We start from the raw sequence: 18,855 nt of genomic DNA, 5'->3' as shown, positions 1-18,855 counted from the left end.
TAGGTTATCTCAGCGATAAAATCCCGTGATGTGCGGCGATAAAAAAACTTGCTGCTAACCCTACTTAGCGATAAATATCGCTATTTGTTGATAATATGCCCCTCTGTTCTTCTAATACTCAATCATCTGTCTGCTCTTGGCTATTTCCACACATACACAGGGGAAAAAAGTATGACATAAATGTATCTTTGCTTCTGCAGAACCTGAACAGAGAGAACATGTGCACACTTTTATATGTCATATAACATTTGAGATAAGTCTAACTGGTGAATTTCAGTGGTGTTTGTGTAAAATGACATTATAATTAGCTGTAATTAACATTATAGTCAGGTGAGAATTTGGCAATGTAATATTTTAAATGTGCAAAACCACCCAAATTCTCAATTTATTGTTATCTCAAGTAAGTATAACTCATGCCCTAAGATAGCTATAACTCACACCCCCACCATGCACAGTTCTCTCAGCAATAATTTCATTGCAAATATTGTGATGATATTATCAATGACGTGATAGAAAATCCCATGAGTGATGTAATATGGGGGGTAATTAGAGGTGCATGGTGAGGGCATGGGTGATTGTTACCTTAGGGCACAAGGTATAGTTACTTGAGTTAACTATGCCTGGTGAATTGTAGCGGTGTTTTATGTTTAAAACATTACATTGCCAATGAAATTATCCCCTAACTATAACATTACTTTTATTTTAATTTTTTCAGTAAATTACAGGGATTTATTACCGTTAAGTAATATTTTGTTACTATATATAAAGCCAACCCCCTGTGCACATCCTGAGCACAACCATCCACTAGGCTGTCAACACCACGCCGAGCACGGCCTTCAGCCGTGAGTTGCATGAGATTAGCCACAGGCTCTGCAACTACCCTATTTGTGCAGCCCCCCTCTTCAAGCCACTTCAGACCCTGGGGACCCAATCCTCACGTCCTTTTTTTTTAAAGGGGCGGGGTGCACAGCTCCCCTCACTGAGCTACTTCAGGCCCAGGGTTCCCTATCCCCTGGGGCAGCTGCGGTCGGTAGTAGCAGTTCCTGCAGGGCGGTGACTTGGGGAGGGGGAGGGGCAGGGTGGGGGTAGTAATGTATGGATTACAGAGTATAAGAGGTAAGTAAACATATAAATAAATAAAACAAATTTCATTGCTCGCACTTTATAGCTGTGGAAAAGCAGTTTTTCTCTAGATATCCTCAAGCACTGCTTGGCGTTAGTTGCCTCTGATCCACTCAATAATGATCAAATAAAGAGGCGGTGGCATGGAAACTGGAAAGCAGGAAACAGGTTTTTAATTTCTCCGGAGCAAATCACGTCAGATCGGACAAACAGGGTATCGTCTTGAGGTGCTCTCTAACTGCATCTCTGTGGCCTGGCCTTTAATACAGTGGTTTATTACTTTATTACAAGATAGCACATTCCTGACATTACTTTGAAGCACAGTAAGACATTTCTGGAATCCCCGCTTCAGGCTAGTTCCCACACGTATTCACAGTGGAGATCCCCCACCCCAATCTCAGCAGGTGATGACTATCGCGCAGCTGGACATTCCGTCAGGAACCGAAATGTGTGGAATCAGTTAGATCTCATGGGGTGGTGACACTGATTAATCCCGGCTCCTTTGATGAGAGGCGACATCCTACAGTATGGGGGCAATAAACTGTATCTGCAGGGTTGGGTGATGGCCTGAGATCGGATCGAACAATCAGGTGCAGGGGAAGGGGTTGTCAAAGGGGCTGCTCGCGTGAAAGAGATGAAAGGGTATGTGGGTCCGGCACGGGAAGTGGCTCCGGGGCAGGGTCGCGCTGTGGATGCGTTTATGGTCCAGGCATGTTTGCATGGGGGCTGCCAGCGCGCGGGGGATGTTAGCGAGGTCAGGGAGACGTGCAGGCGATCGGCAGTATACGAAGTGGCCATGGTGTCTAAGATGGCTGCCGCTTCCACGCTCGTACGGACCCAGGTTTGGACAAGATGTCGCTGGTAATGTTCACATCGAAATCTAATTTTCCACAGTGTACCCTTTGAACATCCCTTAGCCAGCTTGTCAATTTACATTAATACTAAGCATGGGTGAAATTTGCGAATTCGCGTTCCGCGAATCAGCGGATTTCCCCGCAAAATCACAAAAAAATCCACAAATTCGCAAATTTGCCCGCGGATTTTTTTGCGATTTGCCCTGGAGTACTTTCTACTGGCTAATCCAGTAAGTGCTCCTTCATTGGGTAAATGTATAGTGCTTTTACTACACTGCAGCTGCGTAAAGGGCCAGAAGACGTGTCTCCAGTGACTATGTGTGCCTGTAACACAGGCACAGGCACACATGGTCACTGGAGACACATCTTCTGGCCCTTTACGCAGCTACAGTGTAGTAAAAGCACTATGGGGCAGATTTACAAGCCGCTTGCGCCGCAGTTGCGTCACTTTTGTAACGCAGCGGCAGCACAAAAGATGCGCCATGGTGCTGGGTATTAACAACGTGAGGCATCTGAGAGATGCGTCACGTTTTAAAGCCCTGTGCCATCAGGAGGCGTTCCAGCGCAGGGGAGGACGTTCCTGCGCAGGAACGCCTCCTATAAGTGGCTGAGTGAAATCTACAAGAATTTACTCAGTCACTTTTAGGCTAATGCTGCGTCAAAACCCTGCGCCTACTTGAAACAGGTGCAAGGCTTGACGCAGCATTGGGGAGATAGGGCCCCCCAGAGCATTGCTGGAGCTGCGTCGCGCTTGCGACGCAGCTCCAGCAATACGCTGCTTTTACAGCACAGATGCAGGACACACCTGTGCCGTTCTGGCCACATGGTGCGCCGCATTGTAAATGCGGTGGACCATGGGTGGCGGAGCTGCGGCGCACAATAACTGACGCATCCCTGGGGTTGCGCCAGTTATTGTAAATCTGCCCCTATACATTTAGCCAACGAGGGAGCACTTACTGATTAGACAGTAGAAAGTTGAGTAGAGGTATTGCACAAAACGGTGGCATCTTCGTGGACAAACACGCAGGGCGGGATTCATTCTGCCCCCTGTTAGACTCGTTTTTGTGCCCTTCTGCCCTCTGTTAGACTCGTTTTTCCCTTGTTTTTCTGCCCTTCTGCCCTCTGTTACACTTGTTTTTCCCTTGTTTTTCTGCCCTTCTGCCCCCTGCTAAACTCGTTTTTTGTGCCCTTCTGCCCTTTGTTAGACTCATTTTTCCCTTGTTTTTATGCCCTTCTGCCCTCTGTTAGAATCGTTTTTGTGCCCTTCTGCTCTCTGTTAGACTCTTTCTTCCCTTGTTTTCTGCTCTTCTGTCCTCTGTTAGACTGTTTTTTTGTGCCCTTCTGCCCTCTGTCAGACTCGTTTTTCCCTTGTTTTTCTGCCCTTCTGCCCTTTGTTAGACTGCTTTTTGTGCCTTTCTGCCCTCTGCATCACATCATCACTCAGCGCTACCCCAGCATCACATTTAGCACCACCACATTATCACTCAGCACCACCACTTTATCACTCAGCACCACCACAGCACAACTCAGCAACACCACAGCATCACTCAGCACCACCACAGCATCACTCAGCACTACCACAGCACCACTCAGCACCACCACAGCACCACTCAGCGCCACCACAGCATCACTCAGCACCACCACAGCACCACTCAGCACCACCCAGCATCACTCAGCACCATCCCAGTATCACTCAGCACCACAACAGCACCACTCAGCATCACCACAGCATCACTCAGCACCACCACATTATCACTCAGCACCATCACAGCACCACTCAGCACCACCACAGCATCACTCAGCACCACCCAGCACCACTCGGCACCATCCCAGTATCACTCAGCACCACAACAGCACCACTCAGCACCACAACAGCACCACTCAGCATCAACACAGCACCACTCAGCACCACCACAGCACCACTCTGCGCCACCCCAGCATCAATCTGTGCAACCATTCAACAACAACTGGTTCAAATATGTTCTCTCAATGTTTAACGCTTTATTACAAATGTCACAAAAAGATGTTAATATTTCACTTCTGTTCTTGAATTTTCCTCACAATAAAATACACTGAACATAATCTTCACAAAAGTTATTTACAAAAGTTTAAGCTATTGCCATTATAAATTAAAATCACTTTTATTTAAGTATTAATTATTTAAAAAAATAAAAGCCATTGTAATTTGTAATATCAATACATCTAAGTCACGTAAATACAAAACATGTTGCATTACAAATGCTATAGGTGTCACATTTGCGAAAGTTATAACTATTGGCATTGTAAATGACAAAGCTATTAATTTAGCTATTTTCAAAACCAACACATAAAGAAAAAAAAATGTCATTTACAAGACCAATAGCTCAAACTTTCCTAATGCGAGACCTATTGCATTGCAAATGCGTTTTTTTATATCTGTCAGTGCTTCCTGCTGAGGTTTAATTTTCGAGTCAGGCGCCTCATTGCCTACTTGTAACTATTCTCTGACCCTGCTTCAAGGGTCAGAGCAGGGTCAGAGAATAGTTGCAAGTAGGCAATGAGGCGCCAGGAAGCACTTACAGGCTTACAGGAGCAGGTGCTCAAGTTGAAGTTAATTTCTTTGTAACCCTTTTGTAAAAGGTTACAAAAAATTTGCTTTAACTTTTGCACCTGCTGCTGTAACCCTGTAAGTGCTTGGCTTCGCGGATTTTACCGCGATTTCCTGAGATTCACGGATGGCGAAATCGCGGAAAATCCGCAAATTCCACGAGCGGAACGAATTTTCAGCCCATGCTTAATTAATACCCATCATATTTTGTATCTCTATGTCATACAAGGCTTTCACATGTTCATGTTTAGTGTCCAAAGTCTTAGGGCAAATAGAGTTCATGAGAAGAGAGCACAGAGGTGGTATGCATTGTATCCCCAGGTAGCAACCACATATTATAAAGACTGGTACCAATATTATCATCAATAGTTTCTAACCCCAGTCTTTCAAAGTGTTCCAAAACCAGCTTCCCAGTGTCCAGCCTTCTTGCTCCTGGTGGATCTCTGATGCCAATCTGCGAAGGTGTTCGATTGCCTTGTAAACTGATGGTGAATTATCCGGTACGAAGGTGCAGCAGCTGGCTCCGATGATGCGGCATGCTCCTCCACGATCCGCTAGCACCACGTCTAAGACAAGATGGTTCTCTAGAGCCACCAGGGGACCGCCTGTAGTTCAGCTGTGTTGTTGGTGAGGATGCCAGCTGTGATGTTTAATGCTGTCTCGACTGCTTGGGTCAGATGTCGGATGGCTCGACTGTTGGCCATCGGACCCCAAAGTGGAATGAGTCCTTTTGCTTCATCGAGGAACTGTGATGCGGTGGAGTCTGCTTGCTCTGTGTCTTCTGAGCGTCATTACTGAAAAACAGGGGAGGTGGCACTCAAGCCCCCTCCCAGAGCCTTAATTGACACGAATCTCCTGGAGGTGAATTACATTAAAAAGGGGAGGGGGCTCCACGAATCCTACTTCATGAGACTAAATAGGTCCCAGGGACCCCATCCTTATGGCTGAATTCCTTAGAAAAGGGATAGGGTGGAGCTGCCTCCCTCTGTGAAACCTTAGTAGGCCCCAGGAACCCCATGCCCACGAGCGATAGGCCATTACCCAGGGGAAGACCATATAACCCCTCCTCAAGCCTTAATAGGCCCTAGGGGCCCCTGTGCCTTGGAGCCAATTGGCATAATAAAGGGGAGTGGCCTGCATCACAGGCCTTGAGGACCCCAATTTCTGGAGCCCTTATCTCTTATAGGGGGGTGCCCCGGGTCTACCCTGGGTGCCCCGGTACCTACTCAGCAAGTTGGGGTCTGCGGGAAGAAGCTCTTTTTGTTTGCTCATACCAAGCAGGATCAATATGTGTTAACCTGTCGGCAGGATCACCTGCAGGGGAAACACAAGTCTGCCCCTGTCAGTGGGAGCCTTTTTTCACATGCCGCTGAGTGAGAGCAGATATGCCTTGCCTGCCCATGCTTCTGCAGGCTGGGAACGCATGTTTGCTCCCACCCTGTGGTTAGAAATGCGCCCGCTGGGTGGGAGCAAACATATGTTTTTCTGCCTGCTCTGATGTGAGCACGGAAACCACGGTGTCCTGGGGTGGGCACCCTGGGACACAATGTATAAGCCTTAAGAGGCTCAGGGAGAGGGGTGACATGGGAAAAGAAGGGAGTCAGGTTGTCTCTTTGGTCAGGGTGGAACAAATCCTTGAACAATTACTGCATTAGAGCACCTAATGGCAAGCTTTTGGTCTTGCTTCATGATTGCGATTGGAAAGTCATCCCAGAAGGTGTTGGAGCATCAGGGTAATTATCCACAACATCACTTGAGCTTGCATCTATAGAATTAGTTTTTTTTGATGACCACTGACAAATACACAAGACTAGTTTTCCTATGAATGAACCGAAGAAGCTTGTTGATGATCTTTTTGCACAAGAGTGCATCACACTACCATATAAGATACTTAAGAAAGTCATCACCTTTGTAAATGACTTCAAGATGAACTGACATAACTTGATTCACTGTGTCATAAAAAAGTTTATGGGTAAAAATAAATTCAAGTTGAATAGGTAGAAGCTCACCTTAAAACCCAAACTATTCTGAATTACAAAATGAGGTTTCATCATTCTTGGAATTTAGAAGGATACAGAGGTGTAAGCACCACAAAACAGCCCTTGCTTGGTAACTATATTGTGTTGCTTCAAATCATGTGACTGTGAATTACTTCTCTCATGAATGTTGATGTTCAGGAGAGGAACTTTGAGTCATCTCTCTTCAGCCCCCTTTCAGCAAGTTTCTTTTTTCTTGGATCAGGCTTTATTACCTATTTCCTCTTCACTACCCTCCAAGCATTTTGTTGGTGGATAAGGAGTATGAATCTGTCTATTATGTGTTTCCATTGCATCTCATAGAGTATGAATTCTAATTGCTTTACACTGGAGGCACAACCACATCAGGATTTTTATACACTTGGACCGTAGTTTTCAGACTGTGATACTGGCCCATTTTTTGTCTTCTTCTAAGTCAATATCTTCGGTGGCACCTCAAGTTTTCTCTCCTAGTCTACCTCTTTTTAATTTTGTTACTCTCTTGGCCATTTATTATATCATTTATCAGTTATGTTTCAGTTATGTGCAGGACACCCAAATTATTATGCATTTGGATGGACTGTTGATTCCCAGGTCACTTCAGAACATAGCCAAAGTCATTGCCTTTTATTAGAAAGTGTTTTTTTCTGCCATGTTTTAACGCAGAGTGTATAACATCAAATTGATCCCAGTGAAAGATGGTCATAAACACACTGTCTAACTCAGTGTACAGTGCCAAATTATAGAATTGGGACGACCTTATGAGATATTTTGCTATTTAGATCACAGACAAACTGAAGAAGGAAACAGAGGAATATGCCAATTATGTGGCTAAATTCTACAGGATTTAATCAGGCAGAGGGGTTGCACCATAGGACGGTTGGAAGGTATGCCTGACATGTCTGACGTGAGAGACAAAGAGAGGATCTTGACAGTGGTGAAGGAGGATGGACTCGCGTTCCAAGGTCACATATTTGTACTGTTCCTGCATACTATACCAGAGATGATGAAGAGGGAAAAGAACGTGAATGTGTTAAATAAAAATACCACTACAACGGATAAAGGTAAAACGTACAGTGACAATATGAGCAATTGTGCATGCAAGCAAACAACGTTAAAATTGAATTGGAAAATGAGTGCCCTTCAATGATGAAAGTTAAACTAAATTCACTTGCACACCTAGGGTGACATGAAATAAACACTCTGGTCAGCACAGAGTCTCGTCACTGGTAGTTTGTTCTACTTGCAAGGAGAAGTGTTGTTGGGACCTGACTTTAGAGGTCCCTTGGCTGACGAGACGCCCGCTGGTTTGGAAGGCGGCAGTTTTCCTTCTGAAGTAAAGAGGAGTATACGCTCAAATTTCCTCCCCACCAAGGAAGGAATGGCCACACTCGCGCAATCGTTGAAATTCAAAATTCTTTATTCAACAAGCAGTATTCACAGGATGCGTTTCGGCATGCGCGCCTTCTTGCTATGTTTTTTTGCAAAGAAAACAAGTGCCATTTTATATACAAACATCATGTAGTTTCTGGCGCCGCCAATTAACATCAAAAACGGACTGTGACTTTGCCTTAGTTTCAGGCGCCATCTTAGAGTGCATAATTAGTAATGTTTCTCGTATTTGAACATATCGATTTCTTCATTATAATATAACAGATAATTCCATATTTGCACAGTTTCTAAGAAAACACAATTGAGCCCTGGATGGGCAATATATTGCAAAAAATCTCATATGTCTCACGAGTCCGATAATCAATAACATAATTTTATGCAGACTGTAACCAAACGTTATATAAATCATTATCAATTAGACTCATTAGATTCATTATTATGGACTCTAGTCTACGTAGTTCTGTTCCCTGTTTCCACCATGTTCGCTAATCGGAATGTGATCCATACAGAAAAATTTGAGGAGATTGCGATCACTGTTATGGAACTGGGAGAAGTGTCTCGCAACTGGATACAAGGGATCCCTATTCTCAATTGCTCGTGCATGTTCCAGGATTCTGCGTTTCTTGGGGTGTATAGTACTGCCTATATAGATTTTGGCACATGGGCATACTAGGCAGTACACGCAGTAAGGTGTAGTACAGGTTAAAAATGTGGTGATTTTTTAAAATTCTCTTAAGCCTGGAACCTGGTAGGATAAAACTTTAGAGCAATTTTTGCAAGCTTTGTATTTTGAGCAGAGGAAAAAACACATAACGGCACTAATTCTCAGGACAAATGGGACGGACTCATAGTGACTTTTTACTAGGGAATCCTTCAAAGACCTACTATGTTTAAAAGTTATCTGTGGATACTTCGGTAGGTCCTTCCCTATCACTTGATCTGTTCTTAGGATATGCCAATTACGGCATAAAATCTCTCTCAAAGTCCCTGCCTCATTTGAAAAAGCTGTAATAAATCTGCAAGACTCTTCCTCATGTTCCATATGTTTCTCTTTTTCTCAGTAGGCACCTGCATGGTATTTTCTAGTGTCTTTGTCAGTAAATCATAGTTGTAGCCCCTCTCCTGAAACCTTTGAATGGCGTCTGATGCTGCTTTTTCAAAATCCTCATTATTTGAGCAATTCCTCTTTATTCGGAGGAGCTCACCGTATGGTATACTATTTTTCAGGCTTTTTTGATGGCTACTGCTGGTCTCCAAAATCGAATTACCAGCTGTTTCTTTCCCAAATAATGAGGTACAAATCTTGCCCTCCCTGATAAACACTTTTAAGCCTAGAAAGGTGAACTCTTTCTGACTCATCTACTCACTGAAATGGAGATTAAGAGAGTTCCTATTTAACTCCTGAATATATTGTTCAGCTTGGTGTTTGGGACCCTTCCATAAGATAAATAGATCATCTATATATCTGTGCCAGGATATGATACAGTTCACCCACTCGCTGCACTTGTCTGCCCAGGCCACCTGCTTCTCCTACCAGCCAACAAATACATTTGCATAGCTGGGGGCGAAGCAGGAGCCCATTGCGGTACCCCTTGTCTGACGATAATGTTGTTTCTCAAAAAGAAAAATGTTATTGGTCAAGACAAACTCAGCAAATTCTAATAGCATTTCATTGGGTTCTGACAGTTCAATTGACCTTCCCTTAAGAAAATACCGTAAGCCTGTAGGCCTTTCTGATGCTCGATCACAGTATATAAACTAGTTATGTCCAATACAATCATTATCATATCCTGCTCCCATGTAATGTCCATTATGCTTTTGATGAAGTGTGTTGAGTCGCGAATATATGAGGGCATCGTTCTGACAAATTCTGCCCAAAAATAATCCACAAATTGGGACATTGCTTCCGTCAAACATCCAATTGAAGAAATAATCGGTCGACCTGGTGGTCTCTTACAATCCTTGTGAAGTTTGGGCAGATGGTAAAAGGTTGCTTAACTGGAAAAGAACATGAAAGAAATTTGTGTTCATTTGCATTGATCATGTTCCTATGTGCCCAATTTTGGATGAGATCAGGATATTGATGTATGCTGTTAACATATTTGCCTTTGTAATCTTTTGATAACAATGTGTATCCGATAATTGGCGAATAGCTTCTTGGGTATAAAATTCCCGTGACATCAAAACAATATTTCCGCCTTTGTTGGACGGTTTACATATTGTATTTGTATCATCCTGTAATTCTTGCAGAGCCCTTTGTTCTCCTTTTTTCAAATTGCTCTTCCAATTGGATGTAGAAGACAATCTCATTTTTAATAGATCCTGATTTACAGCTTCTTCAAAGACATCAATAGTATCGTACGGGGATAATGGCATATAAGTTGACTTGGGTTTGAAATTCATTCTTATAATTTTTTGATTAATGCCAAAGCCCCTAACTTCCGATAAATTGGATGATGTGTCTTGAGAGCTTGTCGGTTCTTGGCTTGAAAGCAATTGCAATGTTACAAGATCGTCACCAGTCACTGAAGAGATGCCTGATGTTATTCTTTCTTCCTCAAAGGGGGATGGTTGATGTTGTGCCCTTAATTTGAAAAATGTCCGCATTTTTAATTTTCTAGTGAACAGATAAAGATCAATGCAGGTTAGAGTGTACACCAGTTTTTTTTCGGGGCAAAAGGTGAGTCCTTTCTTTAAGACTAATTCTTGATCTTTTGTCAAATTCTTGTTTATCAAATTGACAATGGTCAGGTCTGTACTTGATACTATTTCCTCATTCCCCTTTTGCTCCGTGTTTGGCTGGCAACTCCTTGTGGTTGACCTGAAGCGGCCGCCTCTTCGCGTCTTTCTGCAGATTTATATATATATTTACTGAAAAAAACATAGGTTTCAGGGGTGTTATAGTTAGCTGGATATTTCACTCATACAAAACCATCGAAATTACTCAGTTATAGTTAGTTGTACTAAATGCACCTCTCGCGCCAGCAATCCTCTGGTGATGATGTCACATATTACATCATTCATGATATGGTCAGTGAAATGACTGATGACATCACTGATTACATCTCAAATGACATCACTGATGACATCATCCAGTGAATGTAGTTTGGTTTGTTATATAAATATGTCACGGTCTCCTGGCCACCGGTAGATCACTGCCTGCCCTTGTCGAGGCAAAATAGTGGTAGGGACGACCACGTACTGTAAACTACAAATCCCAGCAAAACTTGCGGGTCACGTCGTATGTGACGTTACGCCGACCCGGAACCAGGATTTAGAGGCGACTGCAGGGATCCCCGGCACCGATAATTCTAGATTTGGAAGCTATTGAAGACTCCTTCGGTGATTTGACTTTTCATTGTATGGTGGTAAGAGTGCTTAGGCACAGTTCTTCCGGATTGCCAATCCTAAGTCCGGTTGCCCTGAAAGTCGACCCTCGCCCTCAGTAATTGGGATTTTGTGGAGACTAGTGTTTCTACGGTCTCCTCGGAGAAAACACAAACGAGGCATTATCATTGTAGGATCACATACTCCTCTGTTGGCTAAGACCGGTCTTGGGGTCTTTTGCAGAGGAGTCTTGTTCTTTGATTTACTTAAGATTCCTCTGCTCCTCTTTTGGATGAGACTCAGAGCAATCAGTCTCGTGCATAGGAGCCCTTGCTTACCCTCTTGTACATTTGGCTCATGTCCTTTGTAGAGGAGTCTCCTTTTGTTTGTACATTAGGTGATTAATATATTTGCGGGCAACAACCGTTTTATCAAGTCATTTCATCTAAAGTGTCATTCCTGAGAGATTTTCGCTTGGGTTCTAATATGACATGATGGAATTATTGACATGGTGATTTACGTACGTTTCAACTGCACATAAATTGAACTAGGTACAAGAGAATATTGTTCTTGGCTTCGGATTACTCCTTATAAGCTATTGCTTCTTTTTGTTGTTTCTGTAGTGTAGTTCCCATTTTCCCAATAGGCTCTGCGCATTGGAATAACATAAACGATAGTTTAGACGTAGGACTGAGGTCGACTAGGTCTCTATTGAATATGTTAGACTTAATTAGGTTTGCCAGCTAGCTCTGAGGTCACTAGAAACTTTCTCGAATGAACAGGGAGGAGTTAACTTCCCTGATTAGACAAGAAGGGATTAGCTTCTGACAACCGCATAAACATGACAACTTTGCTCCCCCAGAATAAGGAGTATATCGCCAGAGTCGTGTGAAAACAATAGATAGCTATTTCACTCAGTCAATCGTGCATACTTAGTTTCAACAGAGTGCAGCGAAATAGAGAGACGGGCGTTTTCAATAAAAGGTTTTATTTATTTAGCAGTCTTCTTTCTCATGCAAGAGAAGTGAATTGCTATAATTGCAATACTTGTCATAAAGTAAAGTACGTACTATAAAAGGAGTATTATGAAATAATACTGTAAAAGCATTGATATGGTTTCTGAGCCATATGATACTTAAAATGTATAAAATATATACAATTACATACAATGATAAAAGTTGACTAAACGTACTCAACTGATGTTTCTAAATACGCCTACCCCAGTGTACCTAACCTAAGCCTAGTACGTGGGAAGGACTGAAGGAGTTTTTAAGTTAAGTTAGTTTTGCCAAGAATCTGACTCAAGAATTCTCGAAGGATCTAATCAGCTCCGTACCTTGGTTTTAGAATGAAGGAGGTCTTGTATCTCGCTCTCAGGACTCGATCTCCCAGTCACCCGCAAGGGTGACTGGAAACACTGGAGCTGGATTTTCTCGGCAGGAGAAAAAGACAGCGTCTTTCTCAGTGCGTCAAAATGGGAGGGATGGCTTCCTTCGGCACTCGCATCCGCTGGGCTTCGGATAAGTAGATAGCCGCTCTGCTCCAAACCACTGTGTGTTGCTTAAGGCAAACGCTGGTATATTTATACCTGGAAGGTGCTGTGTTTGATGTAAGGTTGGACATAAGACGTCAATAAAAGATGTCACTAAGAATTGGCCGTTCTTTCAGTGCTCGCAGGAGTTCTAGGACAAATCAAAACAAAAGCATTGGGAATTCCCAGTTTGCTGGAGGTTTGTTTTGTTTAAAGAACTTGTTGTACTTTCTAGGAGTCGAAGGAAGTAGCCTTGCCGTATTTGGATTGCATTGGCTTATACTAAATATGGATATGATTCTTATGCCTTTATAAGGATATGATTTGTTATAACCACATGAGGGCATAAATCGGTAATATTTAATTAGGGTCCTAGATACGTTCACAATATTTCAATATCACTCTAGGAGAGAGGTAAGAGAGGGTATGTCGTCATTTATGACTAGGCACCAAAACCTCACATCAACCACAATGGTATGTGCCATAAGAATATTAGAAAAGTGAATTATAGGAAGTAATTACTACTGTGGTTCCTTTATATGATGTTCTTTATTCTTTTCTATTGCAAAAATAGTGCATGGATGTGAACTTGCGACTGCCCTCTGCCTTCTTCTATGATCTTGGATCAACTTATTTTTCTTTTCAGGTGAGGACTAGGAAAGGGTAAACCCCACAACCATTGTAGTAGTGTTTAATTGCAGACTGTGGGATTGTCTTGCTTACCCTGTGTTCTTCTCTCTTCCTCAGATCTCCCTCCCTGCAGTCCCTACCCTTTCCTTCCCCAGCTTGATTACCCCAAAAGTCTGCGTGGTTACCTAAAACTGGACTTGGGGTTGTCTAGAGGTGGGACTCTTTTGAGCATCAACACAGCCCTGAGGATTCGTCTGAAGGAGCCTGACAAAATATATATTATATATATAGCAATCTGCATTTAAGAATAAGTGAATATATACCTATCTTGAGGGAGGATTTAGTTGCAGCGTGATTGGCTGTTTACTTGAGTAATTTATAGTGTCTCACTAAATATATTGGATAGTGACTAAACTGTAATAATATCTGTATTACTTTGTCAGTTGTTGTGTAAACTGCTGCACCTGTTGGTTACTAGCTATGTGAAAGTCTATATTAGTTATTGATTAGTTAACTGAATTTTTGTATGGGGGAGTGAATGTGTGTGTTGTTCCGTAGGGGGTGTGTGACTGCGGGGGTACCTTAAAACCGAACTTGGGGTTGTCTAAATGTGGGCCCCTTTTGAGCATCAACACAGCCCTGAGGATTTGTGTGGAGGAGCCTGACAGAGTTATCGGCCCACGATTTCTCTTTCCTCCCGGCTGTGTTGAGGTTACGGATGGCCTCCTTGGATGATGTAATGGCGGCCTTGGTCTTAGTACAGGCAGAATTTGCAGCCTCACGACAAGAGACCACAGCTTTACAGACCAGGGTAGACTTGCTACAGAGAAACCCATTTAATGTGGGTGTCTCTCACCCGGCATCAGTGGTGGTGGAAATGCCATCTCAGGTACCCTTAGCCCCACCAGAAAGATTTCATGGGGATAGAAAAAAGGTCCAGGTGTTTATGATACAAGTATTGTTACACTTTACGTGTAAACCAAAATTGTTTGTTACTAATCAGGCAAGAGTGGCCTTCCTGATTTCCTATTTCGGTGGGTAAGCAGCACAGTGGGTGGTTCCCATAGTCAGGGGAGACGATCCGATGCTTTATGATTGGGATAGTTTTTTTAACGAGTTTGAAAAGACCTTTGATCGTAGGGCCGAGACCTTTTCTGTAGACAAAGATTTGCTCGAGCTTAAACAGGGTTCTTCAGATCTGGTTAGTTATTTAAATCATTTCAGAAGACTGGAAGCAGAAACTGACTGGCCAGAAACCAAGTGTTAGAACCGCCTGTCTCTAGTTGGCAGAGGTATGCACTTCTGACAAATGGGGACACACCTTTTCTAGTCAGGGCAAGGGGATCACACACTTAGATAACCCCTGCTCACCCCCTTGGTAGCTTGGCAGAGCAGACAGGCTTATCTCAGAGGCTGTGTGTTAAGCATTTATGACCACATACAGTAATAAAGTGAATACACTACAAATGGACACGACACAGTAGTATTATAAAAATAAGTATTTTTATATAAGGCTTAGCACAAGACCAAATAACGACAAAAATGTACACAATCTTAATAAATACTCTGAGAAGGGAAAAATAGTTCAAAGGTAGTTTCTTCTTTAGCACAAAGTCTTTCGTATCAAAGCAAATCTTCTTCTTGGAAACACAGTTCTTAGCAACAGGGTAACCCACACGGGGGCTACACGACGTCGAGGCAAAGTTAATCCAAAGGTTTGGCTCCGACCGTGAGGAGCGCTACGTCGAGCCCGGAGTCACACGGACTCCCAACAACACAGTACCTTGGAAAAGGAAGCACACGATGATCAGCGGCGTCGAGCAATCCGGCGTCGCGTCTTCGGTGTCGATCAGGCCTCAGCAGGCGTCGTCGTCGGTGATGCTGTTGCAAAAGAGTGAGCAGCACTCACGGCGTCGAGAGAGCACGAGGGCGATGCGATCAGCAGCGGTGCAGACACGAGGTCCCTTGGAGCTGGAGCCTAACTCGCTACTCACTGGCGTTGCTGCTGGCGTTGATCGGGCCCGGCGGCCGGCGTCGATGAAGCGGGACACAGGAGCCGTTACTCACTATGTCGAGCTGGATTCGGCGACGTCCGTCGGCGTCGAGGTTGACAGCTCTTTCAGAGGTGCTGGATTCACAGGTTCCAGCAAATAGCACTTTAAGCAGATGAAGTCCTTTAGCCCTGTGACTTCAGCAGGAGACTGGCACTCTTCCAGTCCTTGGAGATTTTCTTAGCAAGCGTGAGAGTACACACACAGTTCCTCTCTCCTGGTTCCTTGACAAAAATAAAGAAGCAATGCAGGATTCCCCCCAGCAAACAGCACACTGGCAGAAGGGGTAGGCAAGTCCTTGGATCAGCAGGCTTCTTGTCCTTGGTTTCAGGGTTCCTTGTCAGAAGTGATCGATTTCTTGGTTCAGGGGTCCTTCTCTTATACCCTTTTCGGCTTTGATCCCTTTTGTCCATGCAGGGGAATTTCCCAACATCCTGGGTCTGTTGTGGGTGGAGCCAGGCAGTAGCACCTGGCCTATTCATTGCGCAGGGCTGGGTTCTCAGACGCCCAGCAGGAGGTGGAGCCAGCATTGATACTGGCAGGAGCAGAGCTATCGGCCTCCTGGCAGGAGGTGGGGCTAGGATCGTCCATGGCAGGCACAGAGCCATCAGCCGCTTGGCAGGAGGTGGAGCCAGCATTGTATCAGGCAGGGCAGGCTATCAGCAACTACTCTCCCCCTACTCTCAACGCAAATGTCCCACTCATCCCACACTGACTCATCCAGACCTGTGGAGCCACCCAGCTCCTGTCACACACACGCAAGACCAGCAGAAACCAGATATGGTTGGACAAGAAAATAGACACTTCCTAAAAGTGCTATTTTCAAACCCAGAGTCCAAAAACCATCCACACCACTGGATGCGTAATTAAACCCCGAGCTCAGGGATACCAAACTCGACATTGCACCATGCTCCCCGAGCCAGCTAGGATCATAGCATTAATAATCCCGGCGGCCCATTCTAACTAATGGAGAGCAGGCTACCTTGCAATAGTGAAGAACGAAGATGGCTGTAATTCACTATTAGGACATGCCAACTTAGTCAGGCGTGTCCTACCTTATACTTACAATGCACCCTGCCCGTGGGCCTACCATAGGGGTGACTAACATGAAGTCAAGGGAAGGTTTGAGGGGCTGGCAAGTACGTATACTTGCACAGCCGGCGTGACAGTACCAGACTGTACGTGGGTCTCACAATGACCGACTCGTAGACATTCTTTTACGAGGCCGCTCCTGTGGGTGGCACAACACGTGCTGCAAGCCCACGAGCGGCATTTGTATTTACAAGCCCCGGCACTCCTGGTGCACTAGACGAGGGACTGACAGTAAACCAAATAAGCAAAACATGGATACAATAGATACATCAATTTAACATAGGGAGCACTTGCGCTGTGGCACTGATCAGCAGTGGCACAGCGCCCAAAGCATATACCAGCAAAACATCGGAAAACAGTGGAGGCAAACAGAAAAAATGGAGGAGAGACTCAAGCCAATGATGACAGGTCTAACACGTGTTCCCTCCAGCTGAAATGTGGGGAGAACTACCCTTGACCTAGGGAGTCCTCTTCACTAAGGCGGAAAAATCTGGACAGACCATCAGCATTGGCGTGATCTGTACCAGGGCGGTGTTCCACCGTAAAGTCCATCCCCTGTAGGAAAATGGACCTCCTCAACAGTTTTGGATTCTCACCCCTCATCTGCATCAACCATCTGAGGGCCTGTGGTCTGTCTGAACCCGGAAGTGAGTCCCAAACAGGTAGGGTCTTAGCTTCTTCAGTGCCCAGACCACATCAAATGCTTCTCTCTCTATCGCACTCCACCTCGTTTCCCTGGGAAGTAACCTCCGACTGATGAAGGCTACAGGCAAGTCTCGGCCCTCTTCATTCACCTGAGCTAGAACAGCCCCCACGCCATGCTCTGAAGCGTCCGTCTGGACAATAAATTCTTTCGAGAAGTCGGGTGCCTGGAGTATAGGTGCTGTGCACATTGCAGTTTTCAGGGTGTCAAAGGCCGTTTGACAGGCATCAGTCCAGATCACGTTTCGTGGTTGCTTCCTGGAAGTCAGCGAAGTCAAGGGGTGCACAATGTTACCGTAATCCTTGACAAACCTCCTGTAATAACATGTGAGACCTAAGAAGGCTCTCACCTGAGTTTGGGTTTTGGGCGGCGCCCAAGCCAGGATGGTATCAATCTTGGGTTGCAGGGGGGCAACCTTGCCGCTCCCTACTTGGTGCCCCAAATACACCACAGAACCCTGCCCAATCTGGCACTTACTGGCTTTGATTGTGAGGCCTGCTCTGCGCAGGGCCAACAACACTTCCTGGAGGTGGCTCAAGTGTTCCTCCCAGCTGGCGCTGAACACTGCGATGTCGTCCAGGTAGGCGGCACTGAAATCCTCCAGTCCAGCCAAGACCTGGTTGACCAACCTCTGGAAGGTGGCAGGGGCATTCTTCATCCCAAAGGGCATCACCTGGAACTGGTATAGCCCATCTGGTGTGGAGAATGCGGACCTCTCCTTTGCCCCATCAGTTAAGGCGATCTGCCAGTACCCAGACGTTAGATCAAACGTACTAATGTACCAGGCAGCCCCCAACCGATCGATGAGCTCATCAGCTCTGGGGATGGGGTGCGCGTCAGTCTTCGTGACCGAATTGAGTCCTCGGTAATCCACGCAGAACCAGAGTTCCGGTGAAGCACCAGGCGTTGCAGCCTTCGGGACCAAGACCACTGGGCTGGCCCAAGGACTGCTAGAGGACTCAACCACCCCTAACGCAAACATCTTGGAGACCTCCTCCTTAATGTATGCTCGAACCTTGTCAGTCACCCTGTAAGCCTTGTGCTTCACAGGAGGGCTGTCTCCGGTGTCAACGTCATGGACACACCAATGAGTGACACCCGGAACCAAGGAAAACAGATCCGGGAATTGTCCCAACAGGTGGCGACAATCCTGTTTCTGCTCAAGGGTCAGTGTGTCAGAGAGGACCACACCACCCACTGACCTGTCTTGCTCTTTAGCACACAGGAGGTCAGGAAGAGGCTCACTCTTCTCCTCCATTCCAGCATCTGTAGCTAGGAGCATGCCCACTTCAGACCTTTCTAAGTGGGGCTTTAAACGGTTGACATGTAGGACCCGCAAGGGGTTCCTGGGAGATTTCAAGTCCACCAAGTAGGTGACATCGCTCTTCTTCTCCACAACCTTAAACGGTCCAGTCCACCTGTCCTTGAGCGCACAAGGTTCCACAGGGGACATGACCCACACTTCTTGACCAGGCTGAAGCTCTACCAGAGTGGCATTCCGGTCGTACCATCGCTTCATCTCCTCCTGGCTGGCCTCCAGATTTGCCTGAG

This window comes from Lissotriton vulgaris, chromosome 6 (assembly GCF_964263255.1).
Source record: "Lissotriton vulgaris chromosome 6, aLisVul1.2, whole genome shotgun sequence".
NCBI lineage: Eukaryota > Metazoa > Chordata > Amphibia > Caudata > Salamandridae > Lissotriton > Lissotriton vulgaris.
The sequence above is the reverse complement of the archived record's forward strand: the minus strand, read 5'-3'. Positions refer to the sequence as shown.